This window comes from Bombus terrestris, chromosome 14, assembly GCF_910591885.1.
Source record: "Bombus terrestris chromosome 14, iyBomTerr1.2, whole genome shotgun sequence".
In the NCBI taxonomy this organism is placed as follows: Eukaryota; Metazoa; Arthropoda; class Insecta; order Hymenoptera; family Apidae; genus Bombus; species Bombus terrestris.
In genome coordinates this window covers 5865185-5877353 of record NC_063282.1, presented here as the reverse complement: position 1 = coordinate 5877353, position 12169 = coordinate 5865185, and the positions used below count along the sequence as shown (strand labels likewise).

General features: G+C 35.4%; 1 protein-coding gene across 6 annotated transcripts in view; it reads right to left on the bottom strand.

Annotated features, from left to right (window-relative positions):
* The window catches only part of LOC100646318, a 193163-nt gene that overhangs the window by 25486 nt on the left and 155508 nt on the right, over positions 1-12169 (bottom strand). The window contains exon 1 of one of the 6 annotated variants that reach the window (XM_012316228.3): positions 7036-7851. The exons of the other annotated variants lie outside the window; for them this stretch is intronic. The gene's annotated coding sequence lies outside the window, so the exon portion shown is untranslated. Of the gene's footprint in view, positions 1-7035; positions 7852-12169 lie in introns of those variants that run through there. 6 annotated transcript variants of the gene reach the window in all.

Genomic DNA, 12169 nt, shown 5'->3' with positions numbered 1-12169 from the left:
GGAAAATCTGTGAAATATTTTAATTTTGAGAATTTTTACGATCCACACTCGGTGTATAAACAAGCGTTCCTGTATCTATTGTTTCGATTATTATGAAATATATCATGGAATAAATAAATAAATATTATAGAATATTTATATACAAACTAAATGTATATATTATATATACACAAATTAAACAACAAATTCGTAGAAAATTTCTAACTTCCAGAAGTTTCAGGCATTCTGAGTATCTTACTCAAATTATCGACAATCTATAAACAATTGGTGAAGCTGTTATTCCGATAGTACTCTTAGAATTAATACTGATGCCGAATCTCTGAAAATTCTTAATCTCGGATAAGTTTTAACGCTTCCTGCTTTTACTCGTCTCCAGTAATTTACGAACGTGACTGGCAATTTCTAGACCTTTCTGCGACCGCATCTTGAGCAGTTACATACTGCAGTTCTTGTATTGGAGTGGCAACTAAGTGATTGCGGATTTTATCATTAGGTAGTAATGATAAAATCCGCAATCATTTAGTTGCCAACCCAGTAATATATGAAACACGCACTTCATTCAACGATATGCGACTGGAAACGAACAAAAGCATTTGTGTACTGAACGAAGCAACTGGCTAGCGAACTTTGCCCATAAACCTCGAAACCTGGAAATCGGACAAAAGGATGGTTTGTCGACGAATACAATTAGGCCAGAAGATGAAAGTGAAATAAGTGGTTTTGCAAGCTTCACGAAGAAGACGCATCTCACCATTGCAATGAAGAATAGAGATCGATCTGAGCATCGATCTCATCCGAATATTCTCTTTAAGATCAATCAGCTGGATTCGATACAATGACCATTGTTGTCGACGAAACTTACGATTTGAACGCCAAATAGAAATTCCTTGCAGATATATGCGCAGGGAAAATCGACTGGTCGGCCCTTATCGAAAAGTAAACGGTGTCACGAGAGAAAAAAGACGTAGATGCTAAAACCAATAAAATAATACGCAAAAAGAAAAATCGATGGATATGAAAATCGTTGTAGGAACGAGCCGAGGTAAGTGCAAATTAAACAGAACTGACGGAAATGATATTATAAGCACGTTGATGATTAGATAAACTCGACAGACGGACGATTGGAGGCTGGCAGATGGTCGAATTGTTAATTTTGAAATGTTGATAAGCACGCAGCGCAAAAGAATGTGTAGTCGGACACAGAGGTCTGTGTACGCTTATTGAATTTTACGTATTTGATTTACAGAAAAGGACATAGTAGATAACAGAAAATTTGCAAAAATGTCGATCTTCGATGCCAGAAAGATCATAAATTGTAGGTCGTTTTTGATACCTGTGCGGCAGAATATAAATTTTTATTTTTTAAACATGTTTTACTCTGGAGATAAAAATCAATTAATTTTATACACCTCTTTACGTATATCATTTTCCTATACAATTTAAATTTAATAAAATTCAATATTTGGGTTCTAAAGATATTAACGTAATAATAAGCCTACTTTTTTAATGAATTGTGTTATCTATTTAAATACGTAAGTCAGTGAGATCCGTTATAACGAGACGTGATAAAGTGCACGCGTACCGAGCCAAAATTCAAAGTCAATTTTCTCGAAAACGAAGCCTCAAACGAAAAATTTTTATTCTATATTTTCGACTTCTTTTTTCGCGTAGAATCACCCCCTTTCCGTTTGTACCACCAGTTACCAACCGCCCTGTATAAGTAAATTTAAATATAAGTTCAATCAACATAAAATTTGATACGATTTCTCGACACTACCTAATCATTGTTGTTATAATTATTTCAGAATTGAAGAATGTATGTAGGCTTATGTAAGAGACTGTATGTTTTGCAACCAACTGGACTGCAGAAACACGAGCAGCTTCGACGTACTCGGATCGATCGAGAGGAATAAAATCGCTCTCTTGCGATACAGATTGGAGTTCGTTAGAAGTTAACGAGGTAATTACGGCTCGTCGAGATGATAATGGGATAATTAAAGCCAGAGGTAAGTAAATTGTCAGGGGAGGATTGATTTGTCCAAGATCCCGTCGACGCTCTAAGAAACTGGAGAAATCAAACGGCAGCAATTACCGACTTTGCAACTTAAGATATTACAAACTCTACAGCAAGCAATATTATCTCTCAATGATTCCTTCAAACGGCGAAATCCTCCACTTTCGAACTTCAAATATGATAAACACGAAAGCAAGCAAAATAATCTTTCATTGATTCCTTCAAGCGGTAAATTATCGGCTCTAGAACTTGAAACATTAAAAAAGCAAAAAAACACGCGATATTATGTTTCATTAATTTCTGTGAGCCGCGATTATCGACTTCAGAGCTGCGAATATTTAAAAAAGAAAAGCAACCAATATTATCTCCCGTAAATTCCTTCAAATGGCAATTACTATCGGCTTCAGAGCTTGAGACTATCGAAGAAAGAGAAACTATCGATATTTCGAATACCTAATTTTTCCGAGTGGCAATTATCGTGGTTAACAAGCGGGAGAGTGCATCAATTTCTTCATCGAGAAAATATGTATCTGGATATAGAATAGTAGAAGGGGTAGAAGAAACAATAGAGAGATGAAGAGGATATGTAGCAGTAACTTCCTCTCGTTGTAACGTCTATTGTGCTAATAGCCACTAATAACGCTTCCGTTTCCCCTTTCTTCTTCGTGATTACTGTCTCACGATTGTTACTACGAAAGATCGTATCGTCGTAATTCCACGCTCAGATTTCCAACGACGTTAAAGAACGAAGAGGTTCGCCATTTATATTGCCTTTCGAATTCTCTCGATATTATAGAAGCCTATTTCGAGTCTCATTTAACTAGAAAACGCAGCAGAGCAACCCGTGCCGCGGTAACAATGTTAACAAGAGATCTCTTTTTTTTTCCTTTCCTTCTCGATAGAGAGAAGTGGCTTTGCCGCATCGAGACGCCGATTCCATCGGATGGGCTTCAATCCGAGGATATTACTTTCCTCGGGAGTCGAATGAAATTAGAACTTTTACTACTTCCCTGTCGAAGCAACTTTTTCGCCACCATTAAGAGCTCCAAGCAACGAAAGTGGATTACATTACGGAAAATTGCTTCGCGTTTTCTTGTTCGATGGAGCTGGATTAATCACCCTTTGGAACGTGCTGAAGGGAATAACAGAAAAGACAGAAGAAATATCATTTTATGGCCAAGTCGTGATTTTCCGCGTCGTTCGATCCCACTTCCCCTCGATACCAAATGAACATTCGATGACCAAACTGAAATTTCCGTCATCGATAATGGTTATTCGTAAGCAAACTAAAATTAATAAAAACCGACGAGCATTGCCTATAATCAAAATAATGTTTCACGTTTTATGTTAACATAATATAATTAAGTTAATAACTTCTAAAATTTGTCTTATGGCACTTATAATGCCTGATCTCAACTAATTATTGTATCTTGATTTCTATGAAATCATAAGCTTTCAATGCCTAATACTTACGAAGGTAATATGTACTTTTTTACATTTCTAATTCTAATTTATAAAAAGATTTCACGTTTTATTATTACTATTACTATTTATTTTGCTATTATTAAATTAGAATTTTATTTTGTAAATTATACAAGTATAAATACAGAAGTACAGAAGTATAAAGATTTATGCAAAGTACAATAGTATAGAGACAAGTGCTGTATGAAAAATCTTCGTTAATGTACAAGATTGTGGCAAGTAAAAATCGGATGCGAATGTGTGAACTTCGATTCGAGAGGGATCAGAGGCAATGAACATTGTTCCTGGGGATCCAGGCGCGGGAAGCCAGGAGAAAGGGCAACGAGGGCAAAGGATACAAAAGACAGAGTAATAAACGGGCATCCAAGCCACTGTTTTATCTCTGCACAAGCGTCGACGCGCTGTCACCGAAGCAGAAATCCTGAAAAAACGATTTGCGGCTAACGGGGCCTTTTATAAGCCACGTTTGGTTCGATGTGCCGGGTTAGGAATCGAACGACCACGTGTCCTCTTTGTTAATCTCTCAAAAGAAATGCGAATACCGATTTCGACCAAAAATACGATATCAAAGGAAAGGAAGCCTGGAAGCTCTCCTGACCCTGACAAAGAGTAATTAAAGTATCTGTCCTCTTTTATCGCGTCGTGCTCGTTATATCTCGTCGATAAATTACAATCCATTTTCTCTGAAGTTACTGTACTCTGGCATTGTTAATATAACGTTGTTCCGTAACGAACCGCGTGCCACCAGCAAGCCATCGACCGTGAAATTAATGAATCGTTAAGGAAAGTACTAATAGGGAAACGTCAGGTGAAGAAATAACAACTTTTTACGGTAATTCTTGGATCCTCGCCGAGGTCAGATTAAGACACAAGTTGTTATCGATGTTGAAAATAGAACTAACCCTTTCAATATTTACATATATTGTCCATATATCGTATAAGTGTACTTGTTTGATTTTATATTGTATTTATGTATGGTATTATATTTATTTTATACGTTAAGTTAACGAGAAACTAATGATTCTCTACGAACAATACGTAGCTTCTAGTGAACAAATTGTGTTTATAAATTCAAGTTGCTTGTTCAAAAATCCAATATCCTATCAAAATTAAATATGCTCAGTGATGTGTGTTGCAGGATATCTACACCGTTGATAGATTCCATTATTTTGGCGCGGACTTCGATGAAGTGAAGTAGAACCCTGTTTTCAGCGGATCGTTTCTCGATTATTATTAAATTCCCAAATAGAACGCGTAATTCATTGAAGCTATAGAAACGAACAAATCGATAAAAAAAAAAAAAAGAATACCAGACTAATAGGCTGAGATAAAGTAAAATAAAAAAATTCTCTAATAAAGCGCACGATTCGCGAGAATTAGGGCAATTAAAACGTAGAACGGCCTTGGACAGATGAAAACGTTAACAATGGATCCTTTTGAGGCGTTGTCTCCCTTATCGGAACACCGTCTACGATAAACTGCAATCTACTTCCTTTGCCGCGTGAAACTACGGTTCTTTGACACCAGACGAACGCCTCCTTCCGCTCGTCAAGCTCTTCCAACTGACTCAAGGCGCATACTTAATGAATTCGAACGACGTGTTACAAAAACATGGCAACACGATGAACACGTAACATCAAGATACCACTAGACTGTGAATACGCGTAATACTTAAAAATGTACAAAATGTTACAAGTCAGGTATCCGTTATACGACGTACATATATCATTTATAATATTTAGAAGATTTATAATAAAAAACAAATCTCTATTTAGCCTCTATTACCTTAGCGTTCTAATTAGACATTTTTAATATTTTATTTCTTTAGTATTTCAATTAGCATTTGATATATTCCATTTCTTGCTGTTCATAAAAATACGCGTATATATTTGCAACGTAATTATTACATTATAATGGGAAATTAACACCCATATACGATGTTAGCAACTTGAATAATTTATACAAGTCATAATATTTACGAATCGAGATAAACCTCTATCTGTCTTACTATTTCTTTGTGTCCATAAAAATATAAGATTATGAGGATACAAGACTAACACCTACGACGAATATTGTCGAGACGTCCTATTGTAAGTAACGTCCCTCTAATTTTTTATGATAATAATTTTTAACTCGTCGTTTGGTGAATCATAATAACGAGAAGAAGACAAACTGCCGTGAGATCATATGATAGAGATGAAGCTAAAATATTAACCCTCGGCGAAGGCTGGATCAATTCTGACTCATGTAGTTGTTTCACGTTTATTACTTTCTAAGTTACATTTAAGTGTTATTATTCCATCAAACAATATATGAACATGATTTTGATAACAAATTTATTCTTTAAGTGGATTTTGCTGTCATATTATAGTCAGCCCTTCGCTTCATTATTATAACATAAAATAAACAGTGACTCAACCGCTGTTAGGCGGGCATTAAAGCCAGGAAAAGATACGTAATCATTTTTAATTTTGATTCTAAGAAATATAACGTACGCGCTTAACCTTAACCATTTACTAACGCCGCTGCACAACGCGTTACTAACACGAGCGACCAGACCAGTGGGCGTTAAGCTTAACGTTATAGTAAATAACATGCTTACGAACAGTTAAACTTAACGCTCAATGACCACATACTATGTATGTATGCATTATTTTCCTCGGAAAAATATGAAAAAATAATGATCTTTCTCTGGTCTTACAAAATATCATATCTTTAATATTTAAGCTTCGTTGCTATTATTTAATTAAAGTGTTCAATTAAAGGAAAATAAATATATACATATACATATATGTATGTTGAATTAATCTTGATCAAGTTAAAATGTTTTTCTCCAAGGAAGCAACGTTTAATACGTTTTTCGAAAATTCTATATATGAGATAGTCGAAAGAGAAAAGACAATGTCTTTGGGATATCAAGAAAAATGTGAAGAAAAGCGAAAGAAAATACCTAAAACTGGTGGGAAAATGTCCATGAACGAATCGACTTATGGTTATGCAACCTTCCATGCATAGAAGTTTACCTCGCAAGGACGCACGTGCGTCCGTTCACTACCGTTCTCGAATACCATCGAGAGCAAGTCGACCATTCGAGTTGAGATAACGTTCATCGTGTTTCCCAAGAAGGAAAAGGAACTATGTACTCTTGTCTGACGACAGCCATTTTCTGCTATAACGCGGTTGCACACTTCGCATATATTCGAAAATCTCATTCTCAATCTCATTCTTAAGTTAATAAAATATTATAAAAATAATTTTCTTTATTGTAGAAAAGTCTCTTCAGATATTACTTTAATCGTTTCAAATACTAATAGGTTAAGTACGAAGAATACGATAAAAATAATTTTCTTTCTTACAGAAAAGTTTAATAATATATTAATCGTTCCAATTGAAAAGGTAGATCGAACGACAATATGTACGAGGAAAAAATATTTGACTGACGTATCGATTGATCTAGCGATAAATATTAAATTCCAATACTCGTCGTGGCAAAAATGACTGTCTCGATACCAGATACGCCTGTCAGCGTAATAGATTACCTGTATTTCGGATGTTACACTCGCGACACGTGATATTTGTGTACACTTTGTGACACAGTGACGATCCCAATTGTAGATCGACACCTTATACCTCTCTAACTAGGTTAATTCACTTTAACGACCTGTACACGAACATTACGCAGTCTACATTTATAAAATGACTAATTAAGTGACGATCAAATTTGCCTAGCAATTACGTCGCCATTATTGTTCGTAAAAAATTTACATAACCTGTATCTTCTTGACAACCATATACTAAATTCAATTTGTCAAACTCTTGAAAAATAAAAGCGAGGTAACTTGCTATCAATTAATTTTTTAACTATAGATAAAAGAAACTGCGATATGCTATTTGAACGTTTACTCTTCAAGCAAACAATCGATTTCTCGCGCGTTACCGACCGAGCAGTGCCGTTTGGAGGCAAGCGTCCCCTGTTCGAAACTTAACCTGTCACCTTCCACGCACTTTTCATTCTGTTTCTCAATTCACCACGTTTCACCGCCAACTCGGAATCTCCTTACAAGTCGTCGACCAACGTGTCTCGACCGCGTAACCAGTTCTCACAACACTGATCAACAATTTCTTCCTCCAACCTCTTCATGTTCGATGTTTCTTGTTGTTACCGGGTGGTTATGTTTTCTCCATTTTATTTTCTTCCTTTTCTCAGTTGTATTTTTCTCCGATTCATACCAAGGCACACACTAACGAACACACTTTCACAGAGGCTAAACGTCACATTTTTTACGAACGTTTCTCGACACGAGTTTCATGGATAAACACACGATACTCGTTGTAGAGCCGGCGACAACGATGTGGCATTACTGGCGGGTACACATGGAACGCGACCCTCGGCGGTCGAGCAAACAGCTGCCGTCTAGCCCCCACCATACCGGACGCCCCCATCGTTCCAGCACTTCGTTTTGACCGTACCCTTCTACAGTCTGCCTTTTTATCAATGAAGCTTGGACATCCAAGCGATTTCCTTCGTTATGAAAATTTAATTATTGCGATCAATTTTGGGAGAAATAAAATCGTTTGTTGTACGTGGTTATACGCATATGGCTGCGTTTCAAAATGGATGTATTTATTATAAAAGCGTGTAATAATTAGGCTGTGGAATTTTATACTCTCGTGGAAATTAAAGCGACATTAATGCATAGAACGAATACAAACAGTGCAAAAATATAGAGTGCAGCCGAATAATATATATAAGCGGGTACCGACATGTTTCCTTACGAAAAGATAAGAAGATACATAATGAAATTTTTTTCATACGGCACGACTCTCCGTTGTCGAGGAAACCGAGCTTGAAAATTTGCAAGGTATAGTTGAACTTGGCTAATTACCGACTGGGTAGGATCAGTCAGTAGTTTATTCTATACGAAAATAAGTAAAAGATGGCGAATAAAATTTCCGTTTAAAGCCTCATTTTCAAGAAAATAGAGTCTGGGCCTGTTTAGTTAACAATTAGCCTGCGTATGATAAATTTTCAAATTTATTTTTCTCAGAAGCAAAGCGTTTTGCAGAATAATTTTATTCTACGTCTTTGATTTATCTTTACTGCAGAATAACTGTATCTGTCCTATCGATTATTTACTGTTGTCCAATTCGAAATTAGCCATGTTAATGTACTCGATAAATTTTCAAACTCGATTTTCTCAAAAAACGAAACGATATATGAAAACATGTTATTACATATTCTTTTCTTATTTTTTCATAAGGAATCGCTTCATGCCTGCTTGCGCACGTTATTCGGCTGCATCCTGCGTATGGAATATTCAAAGTACAATACTAATTATAGTACTGCGAAAATATGTATGTTTTTAATATATTAAGCCAAGGGATCGTTACGTATTTACGGGAAATATAATAATTCAAAAATGTATAGAGCGCAAATATACCAAGTACAATGTTCATTATTGATATTGTAGAAGTTTCACGTGGATCTATCGAAGAAGAAATAAAAATTATTTTGTTCTACAAAGTCATACGTGGCTGCATTTTATTGTAAATATAATTGACGTAAGAGCGTGTAATAACCAAGCTGCGGGTCTTTATGTGTTATGCATATTGTTAAATAACAACGGCGCGTCATCTACAACAAAAATCTCATTTCTAGAACCTGCGATGATACCCGTGTCAATATTTGAAGACAGATTTTCAGCTGATTGAACAGCTGTGTTTTATTCTGCGAGATATCTCTAACGTTTTGCATCAACAAATTTAATTTCCGATAACTAACTTCAAATTCCACTCTTAACATATGCAAAAACCAACTAAAGCTAACACGCGCGAATTATTGTAAAATCCATTTGATCTTGATAGGATAATAAAATATGTATCTTCGTGAGATGATCGCATCAACCCTTCCAAATTGTATATATTTTTTCCATATATTTATATCCTTCCATTTATTATTTTTTTCAGTGGGTACGTAACTTTTCGAATCCAGGTAACTTTTCCGGTGAACTCGTGAAAAGCAGGGAGTCAGAAGAGCATAATACCGTGACTGGTGCAGTTTATGCAGAGTGTTGTTGGATAGCGAACAGGTATACGAGGGTAGCTACAAAGGCAGATATGTACAAAAGAAGCACGTTTCCGGCGAGCGCGTGGCATAAGCCGATTGCATTTCTCAGACATTTTAAAATGCCACTCTTGCATGCTAATAGTTATGCTTTATATTTATGCGAACACAGCGTGGAATGCAGATACAGATTTCTACAGAACACGTAAACGCATTCTTTTATCGTATTTTGAAAAATTTTATTTTTTTAATTATTTTGTTATAGAGTTACGGTAAATTTATTTTTACCCTTTTTATGTAAAGAATGAAATTAGAAAAAACGAGCGATTGTCAGTAGACCGAGGTTTCTTATGCATCCGTGGAAAATTTTAAAATGCAAAATTGCATAGAATGCGCATGATGTGAAAAAAATGTACAAAATATCCAAAGTATAATGCTACCTATAATACTTGGTAGGTAAAACAATTTTTTACTTTATTAATCATACTCTGAAAAAATGCGAATTTCCACGTTATCAGGAGTTAGTTATCAGAATGTTCTGCAGGCTCAGACATTCAGTCAAACAGATTTCAAACATTTAATTGATGACAAAGATTGATAAGCATTTAAATAATTATAGCTATAGATCATTAAGATAGAGATTAAATAATGAAGATATAATTGACACTGATACATCTCTCCTTGCAGTATCTGTATTCCTATTTCTAATCCACTTCTAAGACACTGGAGTTATATTGGAATTGTACTTACAAAGGATTCCTATCGCTGAATTAATCCATTTAAATACAAAGCAAACAAGCTTACAATAAAAGACACGAACAATATTATAAAAGAAAAGCACACGATTAGGGAAAGTAGTTAGTCGTTTCGTTCGGTGAAATTCGTCAAGGAAAAGCGTGCATTGTTCAATGAGAATTTAATCTGCACTCCTTCGAATGGTGTATGAACAATGCACGGCTTTGTTCACAGGAAAGAGAATGTACAACCGTGAATGAATCTCCGTGCTGATTATAATCGAAAAAACAAACTTCTATTTACGATCTAACACCTTATCCACGTTTTAATACGCGAGCTTTAAAAAATAATCTCATACCTGTAAATTCAATTCCACCTTTCATCTACTTTTTTCTTCTTTTTTGAATGAAAAATAGCGCGAAAGTCCAAATGTAATTTAACGGACAATCATTTTTTTGTAATATCTTTGTATTTTCAAACGTAAGAACCTTGAGAAGCATTTTCATACTCGAAAATGCAATTCCATTTTCTTCACTTTTCGAACAGAGAATCAGATCCAAATCTAATTTAACAGGAGTTTAACTTTCACACCTACGTATCTTAAAATGCGCGAAGCTTGAAAAATATTTCTGTACACGAAAATCCAATTGCATTGTTTCCACCTTTCAGCCAAAGAATTACTCGAAAATCCGAATCTACTATAATTTGACGCACGATTAATTTTCCATATTTACGTGTACAAGCAAATACACGACCCCGTTGGGGAATATTTTAAGAAATATTCGAGGCGAATAAATTCGAATTAAATAGAAAAACAAAACGCAATCGATCGCCGTAATGATCTGTTCTCTCGAGTTTCTCATTAAGAAGACAAACCACAGCGTGGGTAAGACAAGCTGTAATTAGTTGACCTGAATGCACGCGTAAGCGGACTTCCTAATTTCCTAGGAAACTATTTTCCACGTGTATTTCAGTATTCGAACGAGAATAAGGGGATGGAGGACGGGCGTATAGAACCGGATTTAATAAATTCGTAGCGATAGAAGCGGGAATTGTCTGGTGAAGAACGAACTTGCTGTATGCCAACTGACAGGTCTCAAGAGGACTCGTTAAACGAATGTGAGACAAACGACACCGTAGAACCACTCAACGACGACCAATAAAACCGCGGATAAATCCCGAAATTGTTTTCTCTGATATTTTCATGAAAAATTCACCGGTCCCGATTTCGTCCATCATTACGATCGCATTTTAAAATACGACGAACTCAGACGACATGAAACTTCGATTAAACTGCCGATGAATAATATACAAGATCGATCGAGTTCGATTTTCTCTAATTTCTTCAGAGTATTCTAATTTATAATTCTCATACGACCGATAGGATTATAGCGTTAGTGTCATAACTGGATTACAGCAAAGGTGTTGTAATTGCATTGCGATAAAGATATTATGATTGGATTATGTACTTGACTTGAAATAGCGTGGAATATTAAAAATTCGTTTCTGCTTTCACATTTTCACAAAATTAGAAAGTCGGTTTTATACAGCAGTTACACTTAATATTGGCACACCTTTTTGTACGACTACAGAAGTTTGTTATCATGGAAATGAAACGAAGATAAAACAACGTTTCACTAGAAAATAACGGCGTATGTCAATACCTTTTTAGCCACTGCGTAATTTTGCTCAAAGCAAACTTTTTCTTTGCGTGGATGTCATGCAATTTTTGGAATGAATTTTTTAATTACGAGTGGTATAATTTTAATTATAAATCTAGCACATTTTTAAAAGTCTATTCAATGCGATTTCTCAAAGTAATTTCAATGATAAATTGTGAAAGATTAATGCAACTTTTTAAAATCGATTTAATG